Below are 21,322 nucleotides of genomic sequence, written 5' to 3' on the forward strand. Positions count from 1 at the left end.
TATTTAAAACGAAGGATTCTGTTCCAATAGTCACTTTGAATATTCAAACTATCGAACGTAATCCTAGACATATAAATTTTTACTTGCACATATGTGCACATATCAGCTAATGATATCATGAATCAAAATCCCTTAGTTGCGCCATACCTCTGACTTAAGGAAAATTTCTAAAATTAGACTGGGGAGAAATGCTGCACATAAAGTTTATTGTTCTTAATTTTTTATTTTTTTCTTTGAATAAAATGAAAATTTCATTAATTGTCTGGTTAAAATAGAAATTTCTTGAAATTTTTCAAATAAGAATATATTTTAAAAATGTTTTTATAATCTTATCGTGATTATTTTTATAATGCAGAAATTTTGTTTATTTCCTCAAATCTTTTTAATAGTAATAATTCTGTAAGGATTCACAAATCATTATAATTTATAATTTAAATAAGTTATATAAATCACTAATTGATCATATCAATATTGATAAAAAATTGTTTCATTTCAAAAATATTTGTGTTAAATGTGTTTTTACCAAAATTGGTAACGAAACATATATATCTTATTATATGACTGAAAATCATATTATAAATCTTATTATATCATCAATAAATATTTGATGAAATACAAATATGAAATTTCTTTGCTAATTTTTATTTTCTTGAAATTTAAAAATGTTCAAAAGTTTCTAGCAAAATTATTATCTTTGTTAAAAGTTATTATCTTTGTAATAGGTTGGTGCATAATTGCAGCTTTTTTTTGTTCTTTATTTTCGTTCTTTGATTTTTTTTTCTTTAAAAATTGACGTTTTGTTTAATTTTTTTTCATAAAAATAATTTTTTCTTTTCAGCCAATGAAAATACTTATCGAAAATCATATTCATATTTGTCATATTATGCTCTATCACTTCGAAAAAGATTGGAATGCAACACAATCATTTTGCGATCTCAACGAACTTTTTGGCGAAGGAATCAGCAAAAGCCAAATTGAAAAATGGTTCAAGAAGTTCAAATTATATCGACGATACAAACTTCGCAGATGAAGAAGGAAGAGGTCGATCATCAAATTTCGACGACCAAGCATTTTTGACTTTTGCTGATTGTTCCTTCGCTAAAAAGTACGTTGAGATCGCGAAATAATTGTGCTGCATTCCGATCTTCCTCAAAGTGATAGAGCATAATATGGCGAATATGGATATGATTTTCGATATGCATTTTCACGAACTGAAAAGAAAGGATTATTTTTATGAAAAAAAATTAAACAAAATACCAATTTTTAAAGAAAAAAAATGTCGGAAAAAAACCGCAATAATTACGCACCGAACCAATATCACTATATACATATGATATTGAATTGACTCTACTAGTATAGAATTGCTAGAATCGTTTTTATTTATATGTACCATTTTTCATGAACAACAATAATTCATTTATTCATATCTACAATTATATTGATTTTTCTTCCATTTATGGTAATAATGAGAATGAAATAAAAATCGTTAATTTTTTGGAATATTCAAAAGAGAAAAAAAGAAGACACACAAAATATAACATTAAATTCATTTTATCTCTTCTTTTAAATATAAAAAATTATAGCTTTTCAATTAAAAGTAAAATATATATTTTTTTCTCAATAATTATATTTAAGAATAATTAATTTATAAATTTATATTTTTTTTTATATGAAATATGAGTATATTATTATTGAGAATATTATTATTTAAATTATCAAATGGAATATTTCAGTTTTTGAACAAAACTTTGTCAATATATTCTATGAATTTAAATAACAAAGAAGAATATAAATTATTTAATGCTTTATTAAAGAAATTATAACAAAAATATGAAATTCAAAAGTGGTAACATCGATCATTCAACGCTTTATTAAAAAGTTATAAGAGAAAAATAAAATACGAAGAGAATAATAAAATAATGACAGACTTATACTGCGATATGATGCAAATAAAAATAATTCAATAATATTTATAATTATATTTTTTTTGTTAATGCAAGTATATTTATCTGAAGATCGAAATTATAAAAATTATTTATATAATAATTAATAATTAGATTCCATATCGAAATCACATAATTATCGTAAAAATGAAGATTATAGAAATATGACATTTCTATTAAAATATGATTTTTTATTGAAAATATTCATATTATGAGAAAGTATTAACGTAGATTTAAAAAGAGTAATTTATTATAAAATATTTGTAAGATAGTATGTATAATGATTGACAGTATCATTTAACTTAGTTTGAAAGTTAAATTTGAAAAAAAATCAATTTGACGGAATTATGCATCAAAACAACAGTTTCTCAAGAATATCCTATAAAGAAATTTAAAAGGAAATGCAAAAAAAGAATTAACAAATTTATGAAAAGTCTGGCAAATAAAGATTGGATGTCAAGTATTAATTAATACATATAAGATCTTAATTTACTCCAAATTAAATTATAGATTCATCTACTATGTAATCATATATATTTAAATCTAATATCATTAATATGATTGATTCAATTTACAAATCAAGAATTTAAGAATTTGAATTAATATCGAAGCATTAAATATCAGTCCAATTGTTATAATGAAAATTGCTGATAAAGTGTTACTACTATTATCATCTTGAAGAAAAGGATTAAGCTTTAACTATGATATTTATTAATAATATTATTTATAAAACCAAAAACTCACTTTCTTTTCAAAGTCTTTCTTATAATATAAGAATTCAAGAATATTTAGAAGAAATGGAACTGTGAATAATTAATATTAGAACAAGAAAAACCAATTCAAGAACCCTCATAATTATCTAAATCAATTAATCTATCTACTTCAATCATCATTTGAACGATATAAATAAACAGTATTCAAGAAACAAAAAAACATAAGTTCAATTAAAGTTCATACATTTAAAGATATATTTCAATATTTTAATATATGCCATATATACTTGAATATAAATAATTATTTATTATTTTATATACATAAAATAAAAAAATGAATCATTATTACATTGGATACATGGATATCTCATATTATAAGATTTTTAATCATGCAAATTATACGACATTATAATGGCTTTTAAATATATTGAAGAATTACAGATAAATTTATCATTCACACAACGATTAGCGTTACAACCAATATCATTAGTTATGCACATTATATTTAGTTTAAGAAATTCTGAAAATGTTATATGAAATGGAAAACAGCGATCGAATTCTTGAAATATTGTTTGACCAAATGTTACTGATTTAACATTAAGAATATAAATGCTTCTATATATTTGCAATAATTTTTGCAAAAAATCTATCACAATCTCAAAATAATTATTTAAAATTATCTAAAAATAAAATTAAATTATTGTGGAATTCAATATAGAAGAATGTCAATTCTGCAATAATATATTTGATACAATAATGTATTTGAGACAATATATTCCATAAAAATTTTCTAATTTTCGAATAAAGCATTTAAGAACAAAAGAAAAGTTCAGAAATACGATGTTTGCAAAGAATACAAGAATAACGATTAATATTTTAATTGATTGTTCAAAATGTTAAAATGAAAGACAATATAAAATTTCAAATAATTAAGCATTGAATGAAAAATGAATTTTGGAATCCTGCTTTAGGTTTCCAAGAAATATTAATCTAATTCAATCAATCTTTATGCTTTAATAATGGCACAAACAATAAACATCTATCAATAAATAAATTTATGTTGTATTATATAAAAAAAAAATACAACAACTATGCAATTTTTTAATATAGAATATAAAATATATGCGATTTTAAATAAATAACTCATCCGTATTATCACAAATGGATTCAAGAGCTTATATTTGCTGACTATAACAAATATGTAGGATTTTGTCAATGTATGTACATAAAATGCATAAAAAAAATTTATTTCTATGAAAGATATTGTGGATAGATGAAGCATCGTTTACAATAAGAAGAATTAACAATAATCATTTATAGACACGAGAAAATCAAGCTACAATTATTTAACATCAATATTAATGTATGGATTAGTATATACAATAATATATCTTATAATTATTTATATTTATATTGAATAAATAGATTTTTATATATTCTAAAAAAAAATTAGCATTTGATATATCTTTTGCTTCAAATATTTGAATGCAATTAAATGGATTTTCAAGTATTCGAAATAGTAAATATATTCGTCAATAATAAATAATCTTCTTTATCAAAGATGAATAAATAAAATTTGGCTTCTAAAATTGTGTAAGTTCATGCTATTTAATTTTTATATGAAGAATTTGGAAGACAAAAATATATTAAATTAATGTGAATAATGAATTAATCTTATTATTTTTGTTTACTGAAAAATATGGAATAAAATATAAATGAACTTTTTATAATAATAAACACCATTTTCAATTGCTATTAATCTTGAATCGTTAAGGACAATGACCATTTCGAGATGGAATATAGTTACCTTTAATAATTAACAATAAAATTAATATTAATAGTAACAATTCGTATTAATTTGATTGCAACTAATATTAAAATAATATAAAATAATATAAAACTCATAAACAAATAAATATATATTTTATATATATAATTTTAAATATAATTATAAATATATTTCTAATATACTTCTTTTTGAATTTTTTTTGTTATATCTTTTTAAAATATTATATATTGTTGTTTATATACAACATTTTTTTTATTTAGATTTGTAGAATATACTAATTTGTAGAATAACGTTTGGCATCTAAAGCTGAAATATCTATATTTTAATAATGGAAGCAAATTTCGATATTTGTTTGAATTTGCGATATAGTTAAAAAATTCAATTCTGGAATATTCTTTTTTTGCTGATATTAAAATTTGAAAATATTTTTTTAAATTAAAAATCAAATTTAAAAAAATAGCAAATTTTACTAGTATGTGTAGAATTATAATTACTATGTTTTTTTACTATTTTTTTTTTAGGATTGATTTTTCTTGACATTTTTTCTACGCAATGAAAAGCTTATTTTTTGAATAAAATTCCATAACTTTCATTATATTTATAATAAAAATAAGCAAATAAGATTTATAAATAAGATTCGCAATTATTATAAAATATGTTATGTTTCATCAACAAAATTAGTTGTTGCTTATAATATGATTTTCATATAAATTTACAGTATAAAAAAAGAAATTAAAATTGAAAGTTTGAAAATTTCATCATTACAATCATTGAAATCTCATTTATAATATATATAATATATAATATTAATAATATTAATATATAATTTATATATTATAATAATATTAATATTAATATATAATTTATATATATATAAATATATAATATATATAAACTTTAAATTATTATAATTATTAATTTGTATAAACTTTTTATAAATAAAATTAAATACTATCTATTTATTTTATAATTAAATTCGTTTTATTTAATTATTCTTGTTGAAGATTAACTTTTGCAATGTTTTTGTGATTAAAATTTTAAATGGCAAAAATGAATTTTTCATTTATCTCAGCCACTTTATATTTGAAAAACAATTTTTATATTATGGAAAATGAAAAATTGAATAATTATTTATAAAAGGATTCTTATTTTCGATTTTGATGACTTTGAAACATGCTGTTAAACTTGATATTCCAAACAATATTAATATGTTTTTTTTTTTTTGAAAATTAATATAGAAGAATTTTAAAAAATTAAGTCTAAATTTTACTTTAAGTGGCAAAAATGACTGTATAAATAAATTTTAAGCCTATAGATTTATAACTATTATGCAATTCAAAAACGCAATTGTATATTTAGGAATTCAGTTAATTGAATATATAAAAAGCATTTTTATGTATTTTTATTTTATCACATTGAGAGAGAAAAAAAAAAGATAAAAAGAAGAAAGAAGTGAAATTAAGAAAAAGAAAATAAGATGTTCTATATTTTAAAAAAATAATTCAGATTAATATAGTATAATATTTAATTTTATGTTGTTTTTCATTTAATATATGCAAAGCTTATTACCAATGAATATATTTAAACTATAATCTTGGCAAACATAAGGAACATAATGTTAGAGAAGAAACATTAAAGAAACGAACTATAAAAATAAAATCATGAAATATTAAAATTCAAATCAAATAATAATATTTATGAAAAAAAAAATTCTTATATATCCTGTATTAATTTGTTATGAGTAAAACTTTATTATATGCTGAGAATTTCAAATTTTCAATTCCTAATCCCTAATCTTATTGGGAATTATATATAAATGATAGCAATCGTATATTAGCTCCAATCCGTTTGTGGAGCTATGATATATAGTGATAAAAATGATTTATTACAAAATTCTATTATTTTATCTTTGAACGATTAAAAGCAAAATTCATATGTCAATGAAAGTTCTCATATGTTACAAAGTTCTAAAAGTTCTTATTAATTCAGAAATAAAAACGTTCTTTTAATCTGGACTGTTCAATTTAAATTAATTGAATAATTAAAAATGATTTATTTTTATGAAGTTCAACAAGTTTAAAGATTAAAAAAATTCTTGTTAATTAGTCCAGAATTCATTTGAATAGTTCAATAATTAAATATTTTTTAATTTTTCTTTTATTTATACAAATCTCTATATTCATCTCGAAAGATCGCGGATAATAAGCGACTAATAATATTGTGGATCAATTATCTGATTATGCAATCTAAGCAAAATTATTAGAATTAGACTGTGGATAATCAAATATAAATGTATAATATTGTGATACATTAACAAAATTTTTCGAATTTTTTTTTTCTTTAAAATTTTTGATAATCTTTTTCTTTTAAAAATTTACTTTCCATATTTAATACGATGTTCTAAAATTTGAATGGTTTATTTATTTTTTCTATTGTAAAATGCGATTATTTTATATTTATAACTAATTTCTTACATAAAATACATGAAAACTTGATTGATGAATTATACTTGCACTTAAGATTTGTGGATTTATGCTGGCATATATTACTATTCGTATTATCATCTCATTCAAAAATATATTTTTGAAATTCATTGAGATTTATTTTATATAAGAATTAAATTGTAATATTATGTAAAATTTTATTATTATAATATCAATTTCTATAATTTCTGTGAAAATTTTAACAAAATTGTAATGTAGTATTATCATTAGAAAAACTTATCTTTGTTTTGCGAAATCAATAGATAAGAAATATTTGTTCATGTTTTAAGTGTTTTAAGTATATTATAAGATACATATACATATAATATGCATTTCATGTATTTCTATTCAATCTATATATATATAAAGTGAATATAAAGTGAAGAAATATCAAAAAAATAATTATTGGCATTAATATTTAATGTTTAATAAAAAAAGAAATTGTTTTTATTTCCATGTTTAATATTACAAATATTATATCCGTAGTGGCATTACATACTTTGTTACTAATAATTGTAAATATCATGACATTCTCTTTCAACATTATTTACTTTTAATGATTTTAAATATCATATTTCATTATTGAGTCTATTTATTTCATTTTCTATAACATTGGAGATGTCAAATAATGCAGTCGAGTTATTTTAGAAGATGGTATATTAATAAGCGCTGAAATTATATTAATAGATTATATTATAGTTTCAGCAAGCATCCCCGGCAAACATACTTGCGTCAGCTACTAGCTGACTAAGCTCTATCTAGACAAGAATTTTGAATATTCACATATAATTTGCATAGTTTTTTAAATAAATTTAAATTATATTAAGTTATCATTAAAAAGATTATAAATTTTCCCATATAATTTGAATTTCTTTTATTTTGAAGCCTTAATAATATCAAGTTGAAAACGAAAATATTGTCATATAATATTATTGTTTATATAATCTGTTTCTGTTGTAATTTATTTATATTTTGTTCTCTCTGCGACTCCATCTCAATTCTATTTATATTTTGATTGTATATTTTTTTCAAATTTATTCAATTTTCAATATTTTCAAAATTATGTAATTTAGTAAATTTTGCAATTCCGTTTTGATAAATTTCAATTTCTATGCTGAAATTTAAGAGGATAAGAATTATTTTCTTTTACTAACTTAAAATAAAAAGTCATTGATTATTATTATGATTTATTGCTTGATTTCTAAATGTAATTTATTAAAATTTAGATAGTTCTTCTATAATAAAAATATTTAATGTTGTTTTGTATATTATAATTATGTTATATTATAATAAAACAAAAACAAAAATAATGGTTATTTTACAAATTTAAAAAAAAAAATCATTAGAAAAAATTAATAATTAATTTTTACTTAAATAAACATAATTATTATTAAATTTTGCAAAAATTTTTTGAAAAATGAAGTAATTAAAACTTTTTTGGTTGTTAATAACCATTATTATTGAACGAAATTTGTTTACCAGTAATTATTATTGATAGAATTTCATTTTGGATATAAAGAATCAATATGGCGAAAATTTTGTTTTGATTAGATCATCTATTTTTTTTATTAATTAAAATGCACGATATACAATTATAAAATCATAGAATTTATATTACATTTATAAACAAAAACATTCTGTAATAATTATTATATTTTATTAACTAATGTATAAAATCAGTATTAAGTTTTACAAATAATAATTTATATAACTTATATAATATATTACATTACTAATTATGTAATATTAATTTTAAAATTGAAAAGATTTTGCTACATTGTTGTATTATATATCTTTTTTCATTTCAATATCATTTTCAAAGGCTATATTTTTTTCTATATTTATAATCAATTTCATTGTATATATATATATTCATGTATATATATTTTATCTCTCTGGTATTTATATTGGTTGGAAGTTAAACTTCAAAAATTTCCAAATAAATTTTTTTAAATTTTTAATGTATTTAAATTTTCTGATGAAACATCAATTTTTTTTACTTATTTTTTTATATAAATATACATGTTTTTTAAGATATTTTTTAAAAACAAATATAGTGTTTGGAAAGTTTCTTTTAATCAAATAACTAATATATGAATAAAAAGAAAATATTAAAGAAATAAGTCATATAACAAATCTTTAAATGTTTTACCAAATTATGCTTATCAAATTGTTGGGAATATCATATCATATAATAATTTAATAGAAAAATATATTATAAATTAAATAATGATATTCTTTATGAATTATATTATTACTTTACAATTGTAGATATGCATATTGTTATGTCAACAGTATAATAGTTCATTCGTATATCGCCAGAAGATATTCAAAAATCTCATTGAGTTCTGCTAAGCTGAGCACTTTGAACATTCTTTTTTATATAAATGAAAGTAAGATAAAATATAAAACAACTATAAAAAAAATTGTAATATATGTAGTATTCATTTAATGGTATATATAAAGTATATATTTTAAATTTAAGTAAACAAAAAATATGTATATACATATTAAATGTTAACTGATATAAATCTATTAACATTAATATAGCTAATTCTTGTAAACACAATGACTTTAAATAATTCATAAATCATTTAGTAAAAGAAAATGTTCTAAACAAATTGCATAGTTTTGAGGAATATACGCAATGCTATATTAATTTTATTATTATTATTATTATTATATCTTCTATATTTAATGACATATTATTTCTGTTGACATTATAGTTATACAGATTATATTTGATACACTCTATTCCACGTTGACTCATACGAAAAAACATTTATTCTATTAGTTTTTCATTAGAGTTGTGATTTTAATCTTTTATTTTATTTAGTACATATTATTCTGCTTTTTTCAGTTTCTTTTCAATTGAAAAGTGAATAAAAATTAATTTTTTTATTATATACCATACTATGAAGAAGAATTTTCGTTTTTGGAATAGAATATTCAGAGATTTTTATATGTATATATATATATTGTCATCAAATTACATTACTTATTATTTATCATTACTTTTGATTGTATGATTTCTATTTTCTTTATGTATATGATAGCTGTTGCCTAGAGGAGCTCTATATTTCAATTAACAAAGCATACATTTGCTTTTTGAGCTCAATTTTGAGATATTCTCAAAATAAATTTTAATTCAGTGTTCGAACTATTATTCATTACTACATTTTTTTAATCTGATTATAAGTGAATAATGAATTCTTTCATGTATTTTTATTATACTACATGTTCAAATAATCCGTTTTTGCCTATATTTGATTGTCGTCAAATTTATGATAAATTTTATTTTTTAATATTCTCTAAAACAAATAATCAAGCGATAATTAAATATGATGAACTGATAATATTATGTTCAATCCAATGATTAGGAAATCATTAGTTTATTTAAAACTTGTTTAAAATTATATTTATTAAACATTGTCATGTTAATATTATATTTTTGAACATATTAGAGACAGTTGTTATTGTTTTAATTTTAATAGATCTAAAAATACTTCAGATAAAAAAATGGAATATAATTGATAATGATCTATTTTTCGTTACTCATTAAAGGTAGAATATGAAGTAAAAAAAAAAAAATTATTTATTTTTTTTATAATATATACCTTAAAACATATTTTTTATGTTTTTTGTTTTTTATTTTTTAATAGTATGATATATTTTAAAGCATGATATATTTTATGCATATTTAATATTGCAGTCTGAATAACTCATCTCATGTTTTTTCTTCTTTTTTTTCAGTTATTTAAGAACAATATTATCTAATTCTCAAAAAGATATTCGATAAATATTTTTTATATTAAGTCTTTTGAAAATTTTCCATTTTCCAAAATTTTTATTTATTAATTTTCTTATCAAAATAGTTTTAAAACGAAATTTTAAAACTATTTTGTAACAAAAAATTTTCTGAGTATAAAGAATTAAATGCAATATATATATTAATATGATTTCATCCATAAATTACACAGTATTTTCAGTATAGAATATTTGCACCAAAAAATTTTGCACCAAAATTATAGTTGCTAAATCCATATATATTAATTTCTCATATCTTTAGTAAAAAATTTTTATAAAAAATTAATAATAAGTAAATATAAATTGAAAAATAAACATTATTTTAAAAGTTGAATGTTTTATTTTTCGATTTCTTAAATTTTATCTAAATACAAAAAAATTTAATAAAGTAAATATAGTATATCAAAGTAATACTATATCAAATTATATATTTTGTTAAATATTGTATAAATTAAATAACTTTTTTTATACTTTATCAACTTATCAATATAATTATTTATCTCTAAAATGAATCAAATTTTATTGAACAAGAATAATTTTTAACAAAAATATAATCATTTAAAAGGGAACTTGTATTTTCAAATATTTTGTATATAATGTTGATATGTGCATAAATATTTTATGATATCGATAATAACATGAAGCCAATCTTTTTGTCTTCATAAAATAATAAATTATAGAAGGAATAATCAAATAAATTAAGTAAATATTGTACAGATACAATGAATTATTTGTTCTAAAAAGATAAACAAAATTATTTTTTTAAATTTGTAATTACATTTTTTCAATATAAAATTGAAATATTATTTTATTTTAATGAACAATATATATAAAAATATAATATAAATAAGAATAATATTTTAATAAAAAACTAAAATATTTCTAATTTTCAATCAAAAAAATTGAATTATAATCAAAAGATGTTTCTTCTTCTTCTAATTTTTCTTCTGACAATATTTCTTTTTTTATAATAGATTTATCTGTGTAGATTCAAAAGAAAGAATTAATCATAATGTTTTTTGGTATTTTTTTCTTCTTTGAAATTAATTTTATGCTTGAAAATGAGGAATCCGAAGTAAATAAAAATCTATTGATAAAACATCATATATGCCTATCTTAAATACTTGCGTACATGATATTGTCTACAGCGAATGTGTTTATTTCGCTTCAGCTGTTTCTTCGAAAAGTTGTCCAATCAACAAAAGAGTATTTTCTATTATTGGCCCATGAATTAAAATCTTGTGTATTATAGATATTATTGAATATAACTGAACAAATACAATTTTATTGTATTTGGCATATGAAAATTTTTGCATATTGATTTTAAATTTATTTGAAATTGTTTCTAAATTTATTTTAAATCTATATATTAATTCATCTATATATTATATATTATATATTATATCTATATATTAATTCAATGTCTCCTCTTATTATATTGTTTTCTTTTTATAATTCATAATATAAAAAAAATCTTCGATTGCTTTTTATCATCATTTGTATTTCCAAATCCAGATATATTAATTACTTCAGTATATAAGTATATTGAAATTTTATTTTCTATTTTTTTATAGGTAATTTTTATAAATAAATGTAATAAAATTTTAATGAATTTGAAATTTAACTATTTTTGATAAGTTATTGAACTCCTTAGAAATTAATTCACATATATAACATTTCATTGTTACAACATATTATTTATTATCATATTATATATTTTTCTATTTATCATTGTAAATAGTAAAATATGTTTAATAAATTTATTTCTTTTTTATCGTTTAATTTATTTATTTAATTTTGTATATAATTTATCTCTCCATTTGTGGTATCAGTATCAGATTCTTTCACAAATCTTATTCTGATTGGATTACAATATATAGAAAATAATGATGGATTTTGCCAAATAAATTTTTTGTTTATTGAAGAAAATAATTGTAAGCATATTAAAAAACTTTGAAATATGTTGCAATTTGAATCAAAACTGTTATTAAATTTTTATAAAATTTTTGTTTATTATATTAAATTCTATTTGTTTCGATCCACATCACAATCCTATTTAGTTATTAATTCTAATTTATTTTTTTTCACTTTTTGTCATTCTTTAATATCTCTTCTAAATATAACAATAAACGATTGACTATATGATTTAATAAATTTTATTTTAATGAAGTTTTTATATTTCATATTTTTTATATTTTATTTAACTTCAGTGATGGAACATAAAATTAAAAAATAGGATAATAATCTTTTTTTGAAAGTTTCAGAAATATAAAAATAATTTCTTATTACACATTTGATATTATTTAACGATTTCGTATTACTTTTTGATAAATCTACTTGACAAACAGATAGATAAAATTTGTGAGAAGATCAAATATTTTCTTTTTTCTTTTACATTATAAGAATAATGTTTTCTACATTTTTTTGCATGCATAGAAGATAACTTTCTGTAATATTGAAGAATCTAGATTTTAATTTTGACTGATTTTAATGTTAACTGATTGCAAATGTTAATTCTTCAGTGCATTTTCCGAAAATTTTCTTCTTCTTTTGTGAATTACATAATTACATTGTGATTTACATAAATCAATTAAAACTTTACTTTGTCATTCAAATTAAGATTTTTTTATGAGAATTTGAAATATATTTTCAAACCAATTTTTATATTTTATTTTCTAAGTTTTTTCTTCGTAACATATAATAATTATAAAAAATCATAGTGTTAATTATGAAATATAAAATATTATAATAATAAACAATAAAAAATTTTAATAATAAAATAAGATATTTTGATATATTAAATCATTGTATGTACTGTATATAATGAGACTCTTTGGTATGTGACATCCAATTGTATTTCAATATAAGATTTAAATGCAAAATATTGAGTATAAGAATACCGCAATTAAGCCAGCATTTATTAGTCGAAATTTTTTCAATATGAGTTTTTTTTTTTTCATTAGAAATTGTAAATAACGAAAATATTTAAAATAATTACATCAAAAAGTGCCAAAAAATTTAATGCTACCATTTTTTATTTTTTTTATTTTTTATTGTGTCCACAGCGATTTGAATATGAATTATAAGCGTGCACGAATTCTTGAAAATATGATAGACTTATCGGAAAATGATAATTAATAGGTATATACAATTGCATATAATCAATTGAGCAGGACCGATATAAATAAATAAATTTAAACTTTTACATAATATAAAATCAAAAATTATTATTATTTTAATAATAATTTTTTTTAATAATTTGTATACTATAACATGAAATTACTCCTTTTGAATATAAATATATTTTAATAACAAGAAAAATAATATAAAGAAAATTATATGTGATTAATATTTTTTTATAATAACTCCTTCAAACGACAATTTCTTCTCTATCGTTCAAAACGCTATGTCCTCGAGTGAATTTAAAACTGCTTTTCAATAATTTATTAAAAATAATTTTTTTTAAAACTAAAATCGATATTTACGATATTTAAGATTTCTAAGCCTTTTTTAATTGTCGATACTTCTGATTAATAAATTAATGAATTATTTGTCTAATGACAAATAAATTCTCGTCAAAATCATTTTTTCAGAAATTTTTTAATATTTTTGGAGACAATATTTTTTCTTTCATATATTCTTTCTTTATATGATAAATTGACAAACGTACAAAATTAAATGTTTTTCTTGAAATATATATTGCATCTTATTAAAATGCATATGTATATAATATTTATCTTTCAGAAATTTCTGCAATTCGAGCATTGTTTTTATTGTATAAATTGATTCTTCCGAATTCTTTTTTGTTTTTTTTCTTTAAGATTTTATTATCTTTTTTATTTGAACTAATATATGTTCTTTTAATGTGTTTTTTGATAAGCGACATGCCAATGTTTTTCTAATAATTTTCATAATCAGAATTTGAAAACGAAAACATAACGAAAGTAAAATGTATGCTTCGAATACTCGTAAAAATCTGATCATTTTTTAGTTCTTTTCACCTAAAGGACAAAGTTTTTATTCTTTTTTTAATTTTTTACTAAAAAAAAATAAAAAGTATATTCTTGAAATTTTCTTATAATTACGTGCATATTTACAAATCATTTAAATTTCCGATCTTACATATAAAAGCCTTCGACAATTTGGCTTGCAATATTTGATTGTCGTTCGATAGCCATAACATTAATCATATGAATATCACGCAATCATTTTATTTATACTTTTTGATTCGAACCTACTATACATACATGATGATGAATAATCATATTAAAATCGCTTGATATGATAAATATTATTCCTATATCAATATCTATATATGTCTATATATATTATATATATGATATATGATATATACAAAATATATATATATATCTATCATAAAATCTTACACATATATATCTTACATATATATATAATTTTACACTATATAAAATCTTACACATCTATTATTAACATAGATTGAAGAAAATAAAAAAAAAAAAGAAAAATATAAATAATCATATATATGTATGTTATAATATAATAAATATTTTACTGTAAATTAAAAATATTTTGAATGTACTCTAAACATAACTTTTTAATATTTTCCAATAACAATTTATTTTTCACACATTCACACATTTTTCACACATCATTGTTAAAAAAAAAAGAAATATAAACCTATATCATTTCTTAACATTTCTACAATTTATATTATTGAATTTTTCTGGTTTTATTTTGTTATAAAAAAACATTTGCATTTTTTAATGAATTATTTCAATAATTATTCTATATTATAATTCATTAATCTTCAATTAAGTTTTATAATATTTTCTCCATTTTGAATGTGAGTTATCTAAAAAAAAGCAACATATAATAATAATAATCAATGACAATTATTATCTGTGATAATTCATTATATAATTATAATGCTCATTATTTTGTAATTTACTACTTACTTTTATTATTATTTTATATACATGATATAGATAATAAATATTTTCATCTTGATTTATGCTTATATTTGATTTTATTAAATTTAATATTTTTCATTTGTTTTGTTAAAAAAAACGGAACGGAAATATGATTGTAATAAATAATTCATTCTTTTATAAAAAATGCAAAATATTTCTTTGTGATCTTTACCGTAAAATTAAAATTAAAATCAGTAATTGAAATTACTTTTAAGTCCTGGCAAAGATCTTCAGAAATATAATTGATCATTTATATTATTATTTAATATACTAATATGTTCTAAATAATAATAATTTATAATATAAATAATAATAAATTTAAAAGTTAAAATTGAATAAATTTTTGCATTGATATATTTATTGCTTCCTTAATTAGCTCTAATTATTATATTAATTATTTTTTCTATAAGATTTTTTTTTATAAGCATTCATTCTCGTTTTATTTTTTGATATATTATTATCTTGTAAAATCATATTTAAAGTTTATGTAATAGTTTTTTCAACATGGAATGTATAAAATTCCATCGTATTTCGACTTTGCATAATAAATTGGAAAGAGAAAAAATATATTTTGATTTAAAAGTAATTATATATTTATAAATCTTTTCTTTGCATTTAAAAAAAAGGCTATTATTCTATATTATTCATTATTGTGAAAGTTTTTGTAATGATGATTTAGCTATTAATTGAAGATAATATGCAAAACATGAAATATATGTTCAATTTTTCAATTCATACTATTGATTAATTTCGTAAATTATTCGGTGCTTGTTGAACTTTGCACATGATGTATCAACTAATATTAATTATATGCAAACTTCGAAGAACTCGAAAAATCATCCCGCAATTATAGAAAAAAATAAAATAAATCAATTTATTATATTTTTATTTTATTTACTTTATTATTAGATTTATTGAAATTTAAAATGTATAAAATGGTTTAAAAAATATGCGAACATAATAATGTTTTACAACAATCGAGAAAAAGTGGATAAACGATGGATTTTAATTTTCGAAAGGATTCTAGTGGTTTCTTTTGCGCAATATTATATTCTTAATTCGAAGTCTTTTCCTGTTTTAAAACTCCGAAAATCAGAATATAGGACCGAAAAACAAACTTATTTTTTAGAGATGATTAATCATGAATCATTTCCTTCCAGTGTGTGCTCACAATCGTAATGTGTAGCATAGATTAGATATCGGCATTTGAAATTATCAAGGATAATGTATATATAAGATAAAAAAGGCTTATAATTTTTTGGATAATAATTTTATAGTGACATATTTTTCATTTATATATCAAATAATCTTCTAAATTTTTCAAGTCTGAAATTAAATTTTTAAACTAAAGATTTTAAAAACTATATCCAACAATTGCACAATAAAGCCAATAGGGATAACATATACTAATGATTTTAACTAAATTTGGACCATTATCATTTAAAAAAAAAAAAAAAAGAAAAATACAATTAATTTTATTTATTTTTTTTATTTAATTTTATTTAACAAATATTTTTGTTAACAAATTTATTAATATTTAATATACCAGCATATGTTTTCTAATTATTTTAAATTTAACATTTTTTACTATCTTACTTATATTTTTTACTATCTTCGAAATCTTTTGAAATATAATGCAATAAATTAATGACAATTAATTCTAGACAGTGTAACATTCAATCGTCAGTTCAATAATGCTATTGAAATTTTATTATTTCCCATAAACAATAATGCTAATTAATATGTAATTTATAACATTAAAAAGAATAAATATAAAAATCATATATATAAAATATATAAAAAATATTTAATCTTTTTTAATATTCGTATATATTTGGTTTTTAATTTCTTTTTTTATTTCCTCATACATTTATTATATTATCGTTCACTAAAAACGTTATAAATGTTTATAAAATAGCATTTCATACTGAGATTCGACAACATAATTAAATTTCGAAATTTTTTGTTATCAATTATAAAGAAGTTATAGATCTAAGGTAATTATGTATGCAATTGTACGCATTAATTCTTGAAAATCTTGACATAATGATGAAATATTTAAATAATTTTGTTTTAAATGACGCACATAGTTGTAATATTTGGCCTGAAAAATCGAAAAAAATTATTTTACCATTATTTATTTATAAACTCATGTAAAATATATCTTCATTTATATATTGAATCTTAAATATTTTTATTTTCTGTAAAAATTTTTTAAAATCTTTGTATCTCATGTTCTGTTTTTTTCTAATAATTGTCCAATAGAAAATAATGCATATTTTATTATATTTGCTGTATATATATAAAAATTTTTGGATTGATATTGGCATATATTATCATCTAGAATTAGTTTGATCAAAATTATCAAAATTATTTTTGCGATTCATCGGGATTTATTTTATACGGAGACAAAATTGTATCATTACAAAAAATCATTTTATTAATGTATTATGTGTAATATTTTTGGGATTCAGGTAGAAAAAGATCAACATAACAATTTATAATATTCTATGTTTATTCAACAACGCGCGGATTATAATAATTCCATAAGGAAATTTATTATAGACTTGTCGACTAATCAATTCTCTGACTTCTTCTAATTAAAGAACTGCTTTTCTTCTCTTTTTCCATTTTCTATTGTTTGCTTATTACTGTCTGAATTCGGCTTGAATATTTATATGCATCTAACTCCAAAGAGAGAAGGATGCATTAGATGCATTAGATGGACTTTTTTCTGCCGATTAATTATATACTTTGTATATTTTTATCTTGGCGACAAGGTTCCGCAGAGTCAGGATGATTCATGGTCCACATGAGTCGATTAAAGATATCGAAGTTGAGTATTCAACAATACAAGAGAAATTATGTGCGATTAATATTTTGTTATTTTGAATTAGAATTAATTGATTTCAATTAATCGAAATCATTTAAATTTATAATGAATAGTTTTATTGTTGCTTCAATTATTCCATTTAATTGTCAAAATTTATCTTCAAAAAATAATAATATGTATTTATTCGTCGTAATTTACTGTTTTGAAAAATAATTTTTTCACATTAAAAATTTGAAGGTAATATTTTTGGTTATATAATTTTTTATTTGAACTTTATATAATTCCAATGGGTTTAATTCGCAGTAATATGATGGAAGTTACATTTTTTTTTTTTTTTGCTTTTTCATCTACTATGAAAGTCATTATCATTTATTTTTTGCTGTTTGATGGTGTAGCAATTAATTTTAACATATTATCTGCGACCGTTATCTTTTTTGTTTGTCAATGTTGAATATTTATTTTTTTCTTAATTATTAGGAATTAACAGAATATTATCCATTACAACCAATTGAATGTTCTTCAATTTTTTCAATCATTTTTGAAAAATAATTCTTCAATTTTGATGGATTTTTTTCATAGTAATTTGTATTTTTTTTCATTTTAAAAATCCACAACGTATCCTCCTAAAGAACCTGACACTATCAATATGTGTAAATTTTTCCTATTTTCGAAAGAATTTTTTAAACCAGTTGATAGACCATTAGAATATGCAATTCGAGCTAATGTTACAATCAAATCCTTCTATACTATATTCTTCGTATTTTTTGCTTTGATCCAATTTTTATCCAAATAATAAATACGACGATAAATTGGCCTTTTTCACTTGTTTTCTTTTTTTTTTTCTTTTGTCATAAATAATTCCTTCTCCAAACGACAATTTCTTCTCTATCGTTCAAAACGCTATGTCCTCGAGTGAATTTAAAACTGCTTTTTAATAATTTATCGAAAATAATTTTTTTTAAAACTAAAATCGATATTTACGATATTTAAGATTTCTAAGCCTTTTTTTATTGTCGATACTTCTAGTTAATAAATTAATGAATTATTTGTCTAATGACAAATAAATTCTCAAAATAATTTTTTCAGAAATTTTTTAATATTTTTGGAGACAATATTTTTTCTTTCATATATTCTTTCTTTATATGATAGATTGACAAACGCACAAAATTAAATGTTTTTCTTGAAATATATATTGCATCTTTTTAAAATGCATATGTATATAATCTTATCTTTCAGAAATTTCTGCAATTCGAGCATTGTTTTTATTGTATCAATTGATTCTTCCGAATTCTTTTTCGTTTTTTTCTTTAAGATTTTATTATCTTTTTCATTTGAACTAATACATGTTCTTTTAATGTGTTTTTTGACAGACGATATGCAAATGTTTTCTCAATAATTTTCATAATATTTGAAAACGACATAACGAAAGTAAAATGCTTCGAATACTCGTAAAAATCATTTTTTAGTTCTTTCCACCATATATATATATCATAATAAGTTATTTTGAATTATAATGTAAAAAACATAACATTTTTAACATTTACCAATAACAATTTATTGCTTGTTGTTACAATATATCTATTATTTAAAGATAAATGTACATTTGAAGTTTATGTTAATGGAATAATCAGAAAATTTTTCACACATCATTGTTAAAAAAAGAAATATAAACCTATATCATTTCTTAACATTTCTACAATTTATATTATTGAATTTTTCTGGTTTTATTTTGTTATAAAAAAACATTTGCATTTCTTGATTTATTTTAATAATTATTCTATATTATAATTCATTAATCTTCAATTAAGTTTTATAATATTTTCTCCATTTTGAATGTGAGTTATCTAAAAAAAAGCAACATATAATAATAATCAATGACAACAATTATTATCTGTGATAATTCATTATATAATTATAATGCTCATTATTCTGTAATTCACTATTTATTTTTATTATATACATGATATTGATAATAAATATTTTCATCTTGATTTATTATATTTGATTTTATTAAATTTTTTAATGTTTTTAATTATTTGTTTTGTTAAAAAAACAGAACGGAAATATGATTGTAATAAATAATTCTTTTATAAAAAATGCAAAATAATTGTTTTTAATTTTCACTGTGAGATTTAAATTAAAATTAGTAATTGAAATTACTTTTAAATGGCAAAAATCTTGAGATCTTTTTCAGAAATATAATTTCTGAAAAAATAAATTTATATTATTATTTAATATATTATTTAATATATTAATAAGTTCTAAATATAATAATATATAATAAAATATATTATTATAATAATAATGTGATAAAATTTAATAAGTCTTTGCATTCATATATTTGTTATTTCTTTCTTAATTAGTTTTAATTATTACATTATTAACCTAATTAATCTAATTAATTATTTTTTCTATAAGATTCCATTCATTTTTTTCTTAAATTTTTTGGCATATTATTATCTTATAAAATCATAATTTAAACATGTATATAATATAAATAATCTTTTATGCATGACATATGTAAAAATCATATGCTGATTTCGTGTATAAGTTATAAGTAAAGGGAAAAAGATTATATTTTGATTTAAAGATAATTGTATTTATAAATCTTTTCTTTGCATTTGAGAAAAAAGTTATTATTATTTTTTTCTAAAGATTTCATATTATGAAAGTTTTTATAATAATGATTTAATTATTAATTGAAAATAATGTCCAAAAATGGAATATGTATCCAATTTTTCAATTTATGTTGGTTAATTTCGTGAATTATTCGAGATTTGTACCTTGTATTATGTATCAACT

Source organism: Apis laboriosa, unplaced genomic scaffold (assembly GCF_014066325.1).
Source record: "Apis laboriosa isolate Shangri-la unplaced genomic scaffold, ASM1406632v1 scaffold302_cov145, whole genome shotgun sequence".
NCBI lineage: Eukaryota > Metazoa > Arthropoda > Insecta > Hymenoptera > Apidae > Apis > Apis laboriosa.